The sequence below is a fragment of the Castor canadensis genome, chromosome 4 (genome assembly GCF_047511655.1).
Source record: "Castor canadensis chromosome 4, mCasCan1.hap1v2, whole genome shotgun sequence".
In the NCBI taxonomy this organism is placed as follows: domain Eukaryota; kingdom Metazoa; phylum Chordata; class Mammalia; order Rodentia; family Castoridae; genus Castor; species Castor canadensis.
The window spans coordinates 147,038,317-147,054,437 of NC_133389.1; the positions used below are offsets into that span (position 1 = coordinate 147,038,317).

At 42.0% G+C, this 16,121-nt stretch overlaps 1 protein-coding gene across 3 annotated transcripts in view; it reads right to left on the reverse strand.

Annotated features, from left to right (window-relative positions):
• The window catches only part of Hecw2 (HECT, C2 and WW domain containing E3 ubiquitin protein ligase 2), a 366,611-nt gene extending 351,540 nt beyond the window's left edge, over positions 1–15,071 (reverse strand). The window contains exon 1 of one of the 3 annotated variants that reach the window (XM_074071319.1): positions 14,826–15,071. The gene's annotated coding sequence lies outside the window, so the exon portion shown is untranslated. Of the gene's footprint in view, positions 1–13,836; positions 14,144–14,172; positions 14,267–14,825 lie in introns of those variants that run through there. The other 2 variants (XM_074071318.1, XM_020167497.2) reach the window with 2 other exon arrangements.
• Positions 15,072–16,121: the final 1,050 nt, after the last annotated feature.

Genomic DNA, 16,121 nt, shown 5'->3' on the forward strand with positions numbered 1-16,121 from the left:
AGTGTCTGGAATAGTCAAATTTATAGGGATAGAATGTAGATCAATGGTTTGATGGTGTTTGGGAATGGGGGAAGTGAAGAGTGACTACTATGGTATGATGTTTCTTTGGGAAGGTGATGAAAAGATTCTGGAATTAGATAGTAGAATAGCTGCACAATTTTTTGAATGTACTAAAAACTACTGAATTATCCACTTTAGGCTCAGTGGTGCTGAGGATCGAACTCAGGACCTTGTACAACCTAGTCAAGTGCTCTATCACTGAGTTACATCCCCAGGTTCTGAATTATATGCTTTAAAGTGGAAAGTTTTATGGTATGTGAATTATATCTCAATATAACTGTTAATTAAAAAAACAATGAGGAAAAGACTTTTTTCTTTTTTTAATTTTATTTTATCGTTTTTACATTTACTTACATGTGTATACACTATTTGGGCTACATTCCCCCCACTTTCCAGGCAGAACCTGTTCCACCCTCTTGTTCTCTAATTTTGTTGAAGAGAAAACATAAGAGGTAATAAGGAAGACATAGCGTTTTTGCTAGTTTGAGATAAACATAGCTATACAGAGAGATTCCTAGCATTGCTTCCATGCACTTGTGTATTACAACCCACATTGGTTCATCTCTACCAGACTTCTTCGCTACTTCCTGGTCCTCTTCCCATAGTGGCCTCTGCCAGTTTAAGATTACTCTATTTGCTCCTCTACAGTGAGCACATCAATCACATTCAAGATTTTCTTCCCTTTCCCTATTCCCCTCGTTCGCATTCTCCCCTTAGTCTGTGACCCATGCCCAATAATATTATTGCATTTGCTTTAGATCTATAATCCACAGATGAGGGAGAACATGCAATTTTTGGCCTTCTGAGCCTGGCTAACTTCACATAAGATGATGGTCTCCAGTTCCATCCATTTACTTGCGAATGACAAAATTTCATTCTTCTTTGTGGCTGAGTAAAATTCCATTGTGTATAAATACCACATTTTCTTAATCCATTCATCAGTAGTGGGGCATCTTGACTGTTTCCATAGCTTGGTTATTGTGAATAGTGTTGCAATAAACATGGGTGTGCAGGTGCCTTTGTTATAACTTGAGTCGCATTCCTTCGGGTATATCCCTAAGAGTGGATATACCCGAATAGATCATACGGCAGATCTATGTTTAGTTTTTTAAGAAGTCTCCATATTGTTTTTCAAAGTGGTTGTACTAGATTACATTCCCACCAGCAGTGGATGAGGGTTCCTTTTTCCCCCACCCGCATCCTCTCCAACATTTGTTGTTGGTGGTGTTCCTGATGGCAGCTATTCTAACAGGAGTGAGGTGGGATCTTAGTGTGGTTTTGATTTGCATTTCCTTTATGGCCAGGGATGGTGAGCATTTCTTCATGTGTTTTTTGGGCATTTGGACTTCTTTCTTTGAAAAAGTTCAGTTTAGTTCAGTTCCCCCCATCTTTATTGGTTTATTGATTTGGGGGGAGTTTAGTTTTTTGAGCTCCCTGTATATTCTGGTTTTCAGTCCCTTGTCTGATGTATAGCTACCAAAGATTTTTGCCCGTTCTGGGGGTTGTCTCTTCAGATTAGAGACCATTTCAATTGTTGTGCAGAGCTTTTTAATTTCACACAGTCCCATTTGTCCATCCTTTCTCTTAGTTGCTAGGCAGATTGAGTTCTGCTAAGGAATACTCAGTTCGGCTCCAGAGAAATTCATTGACAGACTGTGCTAAATGCTGGCTGCAAAGACAAATAATTAATTGTCCTTACCTTTGGGGAATTTCATATTTAATAAGAAATTAGTAAACAGAAAATCTTTAGAAAGAATTTTGACTTGTTCCTCCAGTTTTCACCTTCAAAAATTTTCATATGCTAATTTTGCCATGACAAACTTTCAATCTTAGCTGCCACCCAAATTCAACAATCAGATTCTGAAGAGAAGCTAACTCAAATTCTAGCTCGTCACATTTCTCTTCCACCTGTGGTCTTGCCTCTGGGCCATGACCGCCCTGTTGCAGTGTGTAGTCCTAGCTTGGGGATGCCAAGTTCTCGTCTGTCTCCACTCCATCACCCTTGCCTCAATCCATGCTTACTTCCCTTCCAGCTTTTACAGGACCTAGGTTTTATTCCCTTAAGCACATTTGTCTTTTTTTTTTTCAAACACCATTAAGGTTCTTCAGATATCACATATTTTAAGTAGTGCCATCAAAGTAAATGCAGCTCCCTTCTTTTATGTCTTTTATATCTTTTACTTAATAAAGATCCTTGATGGGCTCTATGAGTCCAAACACAATGTTTTATGCCTTGTACTAAATAAGCCAAGTATTTAACACCATCTCATATACCCTGTTGATACAGAAAAGTTGCAAACCAGATGCAGGCAGCATACAAGTTTGGTATAAGCTGTTCTAAAAACATTTCAATTACTTGCCAACAAATTGCACTCAAGAGAGTGTGTTACATACACAAATACTTTCAGATTCACTTGAAAAATCTGAAGAGTTGGTCATGCTGCACCCAAACTCCCAAGTGGCAGCAATTTTTAACAAGAGTCCAACACGTGTTGTATGCGCAGTAAATTTTGCCTTAATTCTTCATAACTTAAAACATTTAGGAGGTGCATTTACTTCAAAGAGAAGCAAATCCAAAAATGAAGATTCCATTGGTGTATGGCTGAGACCCTCAGTGATTTCTGTGGTGTATCCTGGAATAAAGATGCTTCACGCAGAGCTTGCAGGATAAGCAGATGCTCTGCGTGTCTCAGTGGTGACAACTCCATTGCTCTGATGAAGCATGCCTCTCCGCAATCCTCACCACAATCCCCACGTTTACATAAACAACACATACAGCTGGTGTCACTTGTGACCTGCTGGCTCTGGAGATGTTGGAGTTTGAAGCAAATTCAAGTTCAGAAAGTTAGAAGTTTTGTTCAGTCTTAAAGGGAAGACCTCTTTCCTTACCTTTAGATTTTAAATTGCATGGCCATGTTCCTCTACCTCTGCCACCCTTTCCAAGTTTCTCATGTCAACAACTGCTTCATCTTCCTAAAATCCACGTAATATCTAAGATCCAACTATCACCTACATACATGAATGACTCCTCAACACTCATGCAGAGGCATCTTCTGATCCAGCAAACTCCTCCATAAAGCATCATAGTTCCAGGCTGCTAGGCAGAAAGTACTGAGGGTCTCAGCCATACACCAATGAAATCTTCACTTCTAGACTAGCTTCTCTTTGAAGTAAATACTCCTCCCAAATTTCTGAGTTCTGATGAATTAAAGCTAACTTTACTGCACATATAATATATGTGGGACTCTTTTAAAAATGCAGAACCTATGTAAGGGACTTTAACACCTTAATAGCAAAGAAACAAATAACCTAAATTAAAAATGGGCAATAGACTTAAACAGATATTTCTCAAAAGAAAACATATTAATGGCCAACAGGTGCACAAAAAGAATGCTCAGCATCACTAATCATCGAAGAAATACAGATCAAAACCACAGTGAGGTACTCTCATCCCAGTCAAAAAGACTGAAGGGAACAAGTGCTCAGGTGGATGTGGAGAAAAGGGAACCCTGCACACACTGCTAGTGGGAACCTAAGGTAGTCTTGCCACTGTGGAAAACTGTACGGAGTTTAAAATTAAAATTAGAACTATCATTGGAGCCAGCAATCCCAAAGAAAACAAAATGAGCAGGTCAAATAGACATTTGCACTCCTTGTTCATTGCACCACTGTTCACACCGACAAGAAATGGAAACAACCAGCTTGTTCATCTACTGATGAATGGATAAAGAAAAAGTGGTACATAGTCCATACAGTACTATTTGGGCATTAAAAAAAGAATGACATACTGTCATTTGTGACAACATTTATAGACTGGAAATAATTATGTTAAGTGATATAAGCCAGGCACAGAAATATAAGTACTGCATGATCTCACTGATGTATGGAGTCTAAAATAGCTGATCTTAGAAGTCGAGAACAAAGTGGTGGTTACCAGAAGCTAGAGGAGAGAAAAATGGGGAAAAGCTGATCAATGAGTGCTGAGTTACAGCTAGATAGGACGAAGATGTTCCAGTGTGCTACTGCACAGAGGGGTGACTACAGGAAACAATAACACACTGTATATTTCAAAATGCCAGAAGCAAAGATTTTGAAAGTTGTCACCATAAACAAAGATAAATGTTGAGAAAATAAGTACATTGAACCTGATTTAAATATTATATAATGAACACATGTAGCAAAACATCAGATCATCTTATCAGCATATACAACTATGTTCTATGTGCCAGTTCAAAATAAATTTAATAAATAATTGAAATCTTTAATGAATATCCACATGCAGATTATAATGTAGTAGGGCTGGTGCAGAGCCTGAAACTCTGCATTTCTAACAAGTTTCCCAGAGAAGCAGATGCTGCTCATCTGTGGACCAAACTTTCAATACCAAGGAGTTCAAAGACTTACAAAAGAAAGTTTCTGAGATGAAAATTATCTGAATGACTTAATTAGACCTCCAAGGCAACTTTCTGTCATTTAAAAACTATAAAAATGTGCCTTTTAGCATCCTGTGCCAACTTAATATCTGATTTATATAAATATCTGCCTTTCATAATGGTCCATGCGGAAGGAACAGGTAGTTCCTTCAGCTATTAGGCATTGGTGATTGTACATTCTCTACATGATCAATACTGGGATTTATATGGAGTCACTGGCCAAGTTTCCCTATGCTCAGAGTGCTTAGAATCTAGTTGGCAAAAAGACTAACTGGAAGAAAATAAGTAGAGTGCAATCTAAAACAACAGATGACTAAGATCTTAACTGCTGTAAACAGTCATCCCAAGGAGGGATCAGCAGAAAAAATGATGAAAACCACTGTCTTTAAACTGTGTATCAAAGGATAATGGAAGTGTAAGTAGAACTGGTAAGCTTTCCATGAGCTTTCTGTGGCAAAAGTACTGGGGTAGAGGTGAGCCTGCGGTATTTATAGGATAGAGAGAAGACCTGCCTAAAGCCAACAGAGTGCTCCACCCATACCGCCCCATCCAGAGTACAAGAAGCAGGGAAGCTAACTCCTAAGACCCTGATGAACACCTATAAGGAACACTAACAAGATATTTCTTTATAGGAAGGCTCCACTAGTTTGCTTCTTGGGTCCTTTCCAGGTTTTCCTCAACTGCAAGACAAAACTCCCAGTTTTCAACTAACACATAATTCTCACCGGAGTCTGCCTGCTGCTGACCACAGGAGACAAGCGAAGGGAACACGGATGTACAAAAGTGCTATGAAGTTAGAAGCCTCACTGGCTGTGTCAGGTTAAGCATACCGCTGCCACTCATTATTCCCAGTTCTAGACTTTCTCATAGGTCTTATTTTCAGTTCTGTCATCAGCCTTCTTTGTGGCTCTTCTGTGAACCCTGTCCAAATTTCCTCATCCCTCTTACACAGGTGAGTAATGAATCACATTTCAGGTTTTCCCTGACCGCTCCATCTAAAAGAAGTCTCAGTTATGCTTCATTCTCTATCAAAGCCCAGGGCACATATCATACTTCCTAGTATGGTTTTTTGTTTCATTTTTTAACTTATAAAACATTTCAAATATATTCAGAAGTTCATATAGTTCAGAAGTTAATATAACAATAACCCATATACCAAAGCCAGATTTAGCAAACTTTGGCTGTTTGCCATATTTGTTTTGCAAGTATGTTTGTTTACTTAATGATTCAGATCTCTGTTACATGTTTTCCACTAGATTATCTGTTTTATCCAGGGAAGGTCTTGCATGATTATTAAGTTCTCTTATACCTGTAACTTAGAACCTGGCACCTAAGGCTCTCAATGTTTGTTCAATTAATAATGCATGAATGACTTTTTTGTCCTAGCATTAAATGATGGTCATCACTATAAAAGAGTTATTAGACAAAAGACACTCCATCTTTGTTAAAGTCAAAGGGGGGAAGGAAATGTTCTTTATTGAAGAAAGGGAATAAAATATAGACATATACTTTAACTGGTAATTACACATTAGAGTGGGTTAAGTGAGGAGGGTACAGAACTTCAGAGGGGGAAAGAAAGAAGAGTAAGAATAAGAAGAATAAAGGAAGGGAGGAAGGAAGAGAGAGGGAATACAGAAGACAGGCATTGGTGGCTCACACCTGTCATCCTAGCTACTCAGGAGCCAAAGATCAGGAGGATCGCAGTTCGAAGCCAACCCCAGGCAAATAGTTCACAAGACCCTATCTCAAAAAAACTCATCATGAAAAAAAAGGCTAGTGGAGTGGCGCAAGGCGTAGGCTCTAAGTTCAAACCTCATGACTGCAAAAAATAAGAGAAAGAATCCAGAACCACTATAAGTGGTTTTTTTTTTGGGGGGGGCAGGGTTAGGCCAAAGGCAATTCAGATCATGTCCTGAAAAAAACTAGGAGTAGCAAATCCATTTCTCTGAAATGAAATGAAGCATAAGGCAAAATTGTAGGAAAGGTCTTGTACAATTGTTAGTCTTCTCGCCCTTTCGCTCAGTATCTTACTGCAAATCCTAAATGCCTAGGTTCCTCCCACTGTGGTTTTCTACATGCTTTCAAATACCAAGTGTACAGTTTTATACTTTCACCATCAAAATTTATTTGGTCTAAATTCTATTCCTTTGAGCTCCTATTTTTCTAGTGAGTCACTGAGAGATAATACACATATTATTTGAAGCACTATCCATTAGTGAAAATATTACTTCCTCAACCCTTTATAGTCAAGGTGGACCTCCAGCTCTCTAGTGAAAAAGTTTCATAGTCAAAGATTGTGGTGCATTGTTTTATTTGTTAATAATTCTCCCTTCCTTCCCTGTCCTTGGCACCCTTCACTAATAAGTGAACAACAGGTGGGCAAAGTATACTTATAATTAATGCCCATTGGTATAACAGAAGTCATTTCTAAGCAGTGTCATGAAGAAATGTCTTTCTTGCTCCACAAATATCTTCCTCCACAGATAAACTGCTATACAAATACTTGTTCCCTATTCAGCCAGCACACGTCAGCATGGAGAAGCAATCTTATATCACTGCCTGTCACTTGCACAGCACATTCATAAATTCAGGGACCACAATTTGGCTATGTCCCCAATCTTCACTTCTCCTTGTAGCATTTTCTCAATATCAGAAGGTTTCACATCTTCTTTGTGAATTAGCTTCTAGATACCTCTTTTCTTCAAGAAGTCATCATCTTCTCATCTACACCAGAAACCAGTGCTCTCCCAGTCCTGTCCCCTCATCTTTTCCAATCTAATGCTAGTTAACCAAAAAAAAATCTCTCTCCTTACAGCATGAGTCTCCAATGCCAAATGAACAAAGCAGCACCAAGCACTCCTCCCTGAACAGATGCCAAAAGCTGATTCATTCTCTGTGTGACATCGGTGCTTTCATCCAACCGTAAAGTGAAATATCTGCTAGCATGTACTTGATAGCAATCGCTCCTCCACACGCTACTCCAGCCAACTGTATCATTTGACAAAGGAATTTCATCAATAACTTCAGGTTTCTCTCTAAGGATAAAGTTTATCTATCTTTAACTTTCAACTGATTTTCCAAGTGTCTCTTTAATAAAATGACTCATACTTATTTTTTTGCTACAAGGATCCCTTGATGAGGCTAGTAGAGTTATAGTCTCTTACTTACCTTTAGCAATAATACATTAATTCTGTAAAGGAAAGCATTATTGTGTGTTTGTCCTAGAAAACCTCAAGAGTACAACAGAGAGGCCACTGTGCTTTGTTTGATAATGACACAAAAGCATCTATGGCTTCATGCCACTATTGGACCGTTTCAGAACAGGCAACGATTAAGGATGGTGAGCCCAATTTAAAAAAAAAAACAATTTTGAGATAGTCATTGTAACATTTCTATATGCATTCTTCATTTTCAGTCACTGTTCTAAAATTATCACTGTTACAGATTCCCTTGACTCTATACATATAGATTTACATTTTATGTTTGTGGTGGAATTCAATCCCAGTGTGTTTATGGCATTCTGGACTGTAGCACTTACATTGCTACAGGCTGAGCATCCCTTATCTGAAATGATTGTGACCATAAGTGTTTTAGATTTCAGATTTTTTTCAGATTTTGGAATAATTGCATATACATAATTAGACTTGGTGGGGGGACCCAAGTCAAAACATGGAGTCCCTTTGTTTCTTATATATCTTATCCAGGTAGCCTAATGACTTTCGATGCAATATGTTTAATAATTCAGTATAGAAAACAAAGTTTCATGGTATATAATTTTCTACTTGTGGCATTATGTCATTGCTCAAGAATTTTCAGATTTTAGAGCATTTCAGATTTTTGGATTAGGGATGTTCAACCTGCATCTTCACCACTATTTTTATACTTTAATGAGACACGTTTGAACAGCTGTTCTATTTTTGTGAAATAGAGATACAACTTAAAAATAGCAACAGCAAAAAATACTCTAGCAAATAAACCATAATCTAAAGATATAAAAAGTACACTAACCAACATGAAGTGGACCACTAATGAAATGTACACATTGACAAGTGCAGCCTATAGCACAAATACAGTTGTTAATATTATAGTAAGTTTTCAGAGAATATACAGAGGGATGTCTACTGAAATCATAATCACTCTCATATCTCAAAGCCCTACAAGCTCTACCACCTCCATATCACCTGATCTCATTTCTGACCCTGCCCTACCCCAGGTCACCCCAGCCTATCACACTGGTCTTGTGAATCTTTGAATACATCCAAAAACATTCCCACCTCAGGATCTTTGCACTGACTGGCCCTCTGCTCTCTACCTACCACTCTGTCTCTCGGGTTTCTATAAAAGGATCTTCTCTTACTTTCTTTTAAGTCTTTGCCTAGGTCTCTTTCTCCTCAGTCAAGTAGAATTTATCCTGTTGTACTTACTTATTTCTAGCATGCTGTATAATTTATTTATTTACTTACTTGCTTATTTATTTTATTATCTGTCTCCTTCCCCCAATAGAATCAGAACTCCACAAGGTCAGGGATCTTTGTATTTATTGGTACGCAGCCAGCACCCAATCAGACACTAACTCGTAGAAGCACAGTGAATATTAGTCGAATGAATGAATAAACAAATGAAATTCTTTTATTGATTTTTCCTTTCTAACCACCAAACTGATCATGGATTTTACTTTAAGAATTAAACAGAGACTCATACACCATCAAAGGTTTTTAGGCAAAAGAATTATATCAACAGAGCAGTGTTAAAACTAGACAAGGTCAGGAGATAATTTAAAGTTTGGAGAAGCTGAATGCAGAGTTTAATTAAGAAGTCAACCTATGAAAGATATGATGAAGGCCACCGTGATGACCATGTCTTCGTAAGTGGTTTACTTTGCCACACACAGGCAGGCCTACAGACATGTGATCAATATTTACATACATACATATATATCTATGTATAGAGATATATATGCAAAATATATATACACACACAAAAACATGTGAGTTGAAGAAATCCAGAAGAAACTAAGAACATTTTCCCATCACATGACATTCTTCACACGAAAGCTAATGATTTGGGTCATAGTCAGGATGACCACACCTGCGAGTTTTCCTGGGAGAGCTCCAGTTTACACTTGATCTGGTGCCCTTTCCAGTTAGTACCACCTTTGACTCTCAAAAGTGTCTTCAACTGGACAGAAAAATTGCATGGCCATCCTATTAACACGAGAGATACATAAATGTCTTCTTCAGGCATGCTGACCAGGCTTTGAGGACGTTAGTGGACTGAATACTGGAAAAGAGACAGCCATAACTAATTATAACACTTCCTGGGCAGCACTGCAAGTGAACTCTTACTAACAGGCAATTCTTTAGCAAAGGAGCACAGTGACTGTCGCAAACGCAGGTGGCACAAGCTTCAGATATCGGCTTCTGTGTAGAACTCAAACCCTTATCTAGCTACCTGCACAAACTCAAACCCCTATGAAAATTGCCACATGATGAACGGACACACCAGTCTTCCTTTTCAGAAAGCCTTGTGTCTGAAAAGCTGAGATCCAAACCCAACTGGAGACAGAAAAGAGTACAGAAAACAAAAGCCTTCTAATTCTTATCATGTCCTGAGACCTGGGAAACTAAGAGAGTGTGGAATGAAGACTTGACAACATTTGTGTTATCAGCTCTCAGTCAACAGCCAAGAACTCTACTAAACACTAAACTGTAAAACTTGCATTCGTATCTATAGGTGCCATACACCCATCTGGTCTGCAAGTGTGTTTTATACAAACTGCTCTCCCAAATCATATGCATCGTCCCAAATTGTGTCAGCCCTAAATAAAAGGACAGGAAGCAATTCTCATTGTAAAGGCATACAACCCAGGTAGTCACTTAATGACTTAAGAATAAAACTATTTCATTTTTTATATGTGCAAATAGATAACAAGCAATTTCTCATTCTCTTGTCTTCCCTACTACTTCTTTTTTCTTGTGCATTTTTCAGGTTTAAATTTTTCTGATTTTCTATCTTTTCATTCAACAAATGAAAGACTAAAATGAAGCAAGACTCAAAATCTGGTGATAGCTGGGCACACTGGTGCATACCTGTAATCCTAGCACTACAGAGGCTGAGAGCAGAAGACAATGAGTTCAAGACCATTTGGACTGCATTTAAAAAAATCTCAAAAAATAATACCAAGGCCAGGCACAGTGGCTCACCCCTATAATCCCAGCTACTCAGAAGGAGGAGATTGTGAAGACCACAATTCCTGGCAAACCCAGTCAAAAAAGTTAGCAAGACTCTATTTCAACAAATAAAGCCAGGCCTAGTGGCATATGGCTATAATTGCAGCTGCACGGGAGGCGTAGGTAGGAAGATTACAAAACTGGCCCTGGGGAAAAAGTGTGAGACTGTACCTGAAAAATAATCTAAAAGCAAAAAGGGCTCCAGGTATGGCTGAAGTGGTAGAGCACTTGTCTAGCAAGTGCAAGCCCCAAGTTCAAACCCAATACTGTACTAATAGTAGGAATAAAAAAAAATGTGGTGTCAAGAGAGGGGTGATGAAGAAGAAGACTCAAAACTCAGTTCTCACATATATTTACCACCCAAACCAATGAGACCTGTTGAAACTGTTTCAGGAATGGGGGAAGAGAATGGTGGAGGGGAGAATTCAAGTATGACATATTTGATATATTGTAAGAACTTTTATAAATGCTGCAATGTAACCCCACCCACCCAGCACAACAATAAAAAAACCTTTTTTTAAGTTAAAAGGGATATATATGGAAATGGCACAATGAAACTCCCCGTGTAGCTATCTTAAACAAACAAAAATGTCTTTTTTTCAAAAACGAAGGACAGGAAGGTAAATCAGGTCCTGTCTGGTGGTTGGTAGCAGTGGGAGGTGGAGGACATAAGGAAAGGGTGTAGGAGGGAGAATATGGTGGAGATATTATGTACTTATGTATGAAAATGGAAAAATGAGATCTGCTGAAACTATTCTAAGAAGGGGAAGAGGGGGATAAAGGAGAATGACAGAAGTGGTAAATTTAACTAAGATATATTGTAAGCCATGGGGGTCACAATGTATCCCCAGTACAGCAATAATATGATAATAAAAATAAAATTTTTAAAAAAGTGAAAGGGGGCACATGTGATCCTTAAGACAAGTCAGCAGGAATAAACTGGCACTGTCACAGGAAACCAGAAGGTCTGGTCATCCTTCTAATCTGTCATTCTAATCTTATCTCCCCCATGTGCAGAAGCAAGCCCTGCCCTGTTAGATCACTCAAACTCTGCACATAACTCTTCTCTCTTTCAGGTTAGACTTGACTTTTAACAACAAAATGGTTTACACTCAATGCTGCCATTCCCCATCCAACACACCAGGCAGAACTGGTTCCATTTTTCCCCCAAGATGGCAGGCAGCAATGTACTAGCATGTGGACCGAGGCCAGACCTGAAGAAAGCCTCAAGCTAGGAGTCTCTGGCTTCTCTTGAAGAAACACTTCACAGCAGAGACAGCCACCTGGTAAGAGAGTACACAGACACTAGCCGTAGATTTAATTTGTATTTTAACTATTGCATCATTTCATGGATGCCAGAATACATACCAAAACTGTCAAAGCCCAAAAGCCATCTCCCCTGCAAAACACATCCATCCAGAAGAAAAGGTCACAGCATCTATCCTTAACTACAGGTAATGACCTTGGTTTTTTTTTGTTTTTTTTTTTGCCTTTTGCAGAAATCAATAGTATAGAAGGTTTTGAAAAAAGTAAGAAAGTTAGAGTACCGATGCTTACTTCATGCCTCCTGTTCCAAGAGGTCAAACACTGTTTGTGTTCATTAAATTTAGTCCTGTGGGTGGTGAATATTAATTTACTGAAATATTTTTGCTCACATTCATAAAAAGGGAAATCAAGTTTGTGATCTAGTTGCACAAAATCTACAATGGTGTTGAGAGCCACTGACTTGTGTCAAACACCAACATCACAGCCCTTCATAAAGATTCACTGCCAAAAGGTGCCCCAACCTGTGATGGAGACCATCAGAAGGCAAATGTCGGAGGCTGGTAAATCATCATAGAAGTCTTGTCCATAGCTGAGACAATGCTGGAGGTCAGGGAACCACCTGTCAAGGAGATGCTGAAGGTGACTATATTCAAACTAATGCAGATTAGACTGAAGTCCTTCCAGCTAGGAGACACTATAAATCCACTTATATACAAGAGCTAAGAAAGGTAGGACTGCACCCCCATCTCCAGAAGTAGAAAGTTACTTTTACTTTCAAAGCATTTTAGTTAATATAACTGCTTAAACTATCTCATCTACCCACAATTGAGGCCAAAATGTGTCAAGGTAGTAATCAAAACAAACAGCTCAATGACTTTTTAAATGTGCAAAGAAAGAAAAAAACTGGTTTGGCTGCAAGATGGTAATGTGATAATGCTCCTTTGGGAGACCAAAATTATGTCTTTCCCACCTTCCACTGCACCCTGCTTCACCTCCCCATTGTGAAGTCTACAGTTCCTGAAGAATACAATGACCCTTTATGCCTGGCTTCTCTCATCTGCTCAGATGCCATCTGTCTCCCACACTATATAAACAATCCCTGCAGGAATCTTCTGATGACCAAACAGATTAGCAAGCTCCAGATTTTCACACCATTAATACTATCCCTACCCAGTTTAAGCTTGTTTCAATAACTCCAAACTTAAGAACTAAGCTTGCTTCTTAAGATTATGTGAGTGACATTTTAAAGATAAACCCTTGGAGCATATAGCCATCTGTTGGGAGGAAGCAGAAGAGAGAAGAGAGAGACAGAAGAGAGAGAGAGAGAGAGAGAGAGAGAGAGAGAGAGAGAGAGAGAGAGAATATGATTCTCTCTAGGCAACAGAAGAAATGAGCCCTTGAGGGAATAGGAGAGAACAGTTAAGAGAAAATCCTATTTGTAAGACAAAGACCAATTTCACCAGGTCCACTATTAGACTCGGCTGATGAAAATATTTTTTCTTCTAAACGACAAACTATAGAAAACTATTCCAGAAATGACAAGTTTTACACTTTGACAAACATATGTACAAGGAGAACTCAAGAGTTTGCTTGACTCTAGGACAACAAAAGCAGAAATCTCATCGAGGAAGGCTAAAGGCCCGGGTGAAGTTTGCCTGCCGGGCACCTCTGTCCCTGTGATCATTGATGCTGTCTCCAAGTCTAACGCTAACGACCCCTTATAACTCTTATTGTAAGCGATGTGTTGATTCCAAAGAAATAAAAGCGCCTTAAAGACGTTCCCAAAATCAATCATAATAGCAGCTGAACGCTGTTAATGGAGAAGACAAGGCAGGAGAGAGCCAGACCTCTGCAGCAGCACGTCCTCGGAAACGTCTTCGTCTAAATCTGCAGCCCCAGTCTCCTCCAGGCCCCAAGCACCAGCAGAGGAGGTTCAGCATACATTGCAAAGCAGAAGGGAAACACAGCCCGCTCTCCTTCCAGTGATGCTCAGATGGACCGCAAGTCCCAGCTCCCGGGGCTAACCTGACAGCCACTTCCCGGCGTCTGGCTGCCGCGTTTCAGGGCAGCGGAAGCAGAATGTCAAATGAATGACCGCGCCGGGGCGCGAGGGTGGAAAACAAAGCCACCTCCCGCCGGCCGATACCTGCGGCGCGAGCGCGGGGCGCGGGCCGCGCACTCACCTGGGCTGGGCGCCGCGGCGGCGGACTGCGGGTGGGGACCCGGCCGCGGAGCTTCAGGGCGCCCCGCAGTCGGCGGGACTCGCGCTCGGGCCGCTCCGTGCGCGCCGCGGGGAAAGCAGGCGACCCGGGACGCCGCCGCGCGTCGCATGCAGCCCCTGGCTGCGGCGGCCGCTGCCCCAGAACCGTGGGACCCTGCGCTACCGTCCCCGAACCCGAGACCCGGGGCAACGACCGGAGAGCTGCGGCTCCCGGAGCAGAGCGCACCCCTCAGCGGCTCTTCCCGCCGTCCTCCTCAGCGGGCTGGGTCTCGGCTAGCCTTTGTGCTGGCATCTTCCTCGCTCGCAGCGACACTCGGAGCTCCCCAGGCGGCTCCGCGCCGCCACCACCCCCGGGTTACGCCGCGCCCCCCGCGCGACCCGCCGATTGTGTCGAGTCAGCGGCGGGGACGCGCGAAGCCATGTCTCCGCCCGCGCTCCGGAGGCCGCCGGGGTCCGGGCTCCCGGCCGGCCGCTCCCTCTCCAGGCGTCGCCCGCGAGCTGGAGCAGGAGCTGGCCGCCGGCGTCGCCTCCCTCTCCCCGGCCTCCCTCCCGTCACCACTGTCCTCTGCCCCGCGCGCCCAGGCGCCCGCCCAGCCCCCACCTCGGCCCGCTCACCTCCAGCGCGCCCGCGCCCCTCCCGCCGGGTGCCCGGGCCACATCTGTCCGCACCGTCCTGGGCGCGTGTCGGGGGCTGTCTGCACGTCGGGGACCCGTGGAAGGAGGCGGGGGGATGACAGGGTGAGGACCGGAGTCACAGCCAGACCTCGGCCCGCGGGACGTCCCTAAGGAAGGTGCGCTAGAGGAGGGCGGCGCAGCTGGGCGGAGGATGAGTACCGAGGCTGCGGCGGAGCCTGAGCCGCTCTCCTCCTGAGAAACCGAAGGACGCCAGCCGTCCTGCCGGCGTTGCAAAGGACGAAGGAGACCCCTGAGGTCATGCAGGCAGGACGGTCCCTACATCCCACCAGACGGCTGAGGAGGACAGTGTCGTGCCTCGGTTTCCCCAACTGCAAGGACAGGATGGTAATCCTGCTACATGGGTGTGGTCAAAATGAAAAATGGATCATTGAAAGCGTACTTTGCTTTAAAAAGCCACTAATATTTAAAATTGCTTTCTGTGTGTTTCTTCTGCACCATTCCTTCGGACTCGTTCTCACTTAGGAAAACAATTTAATGCTGAAGTAGAAGTCTGTTGCTCCCACCACCACCACCATGGTGTCGATCCAGACATGGGAAAGATTTGCTCTTTTTGCAGTTAAACTATATCTTTATAGAGAAAGTCGCAAAGCACATCTTCTCTCCAAACAATGGGATAGCCCATCTTTGGGAATTTTTGAATGTATCCTCATCCCCTCCTTTTCTGGTAACTGATTGATGTATCCTAAGATACATGTATCAATCTGCCCCCGCACCCACAATGAATCCTGTGGTTCCAGGATATGACACCTCTCACCCTCATTCCCCAGCACTAGTCACTCATCATGTGCCAGACCACAGTGATAGGTTCTGGGTTACCATGCAGGTCCAGAAACTCAGGTTGGGGCTTTGTTGAATCTGTTCAGACAGGGAAGCTCTTTAAACTAGGATGACTAAATTGTAAGCGTATGAGCCCGTGATAACAAGGGCCACTGGAGTATGCTAATGAAGTCAAGTTTAAAGGAAGAAAGGCTTGGAAGAGAAGGTGATGCCTGGCCCTCTCAGGAGCCTTGGGAGGCAAATGTGTCTGCAGTGAGTGATCTCTACTCCAGCAGCCCATTGAAAAATTTCCTCAAGACCCGTTTCAGTTTGTCACATATCACAAAAGAGTCCTGACTCAGTCTCCTGGACCTGTCATCCCAGGCATCATGGATGAACCCCTCCCTGCCAGAGGTCTGACTCTAGTTTCTACTGCAAGAATCCTGATGGCACACGATG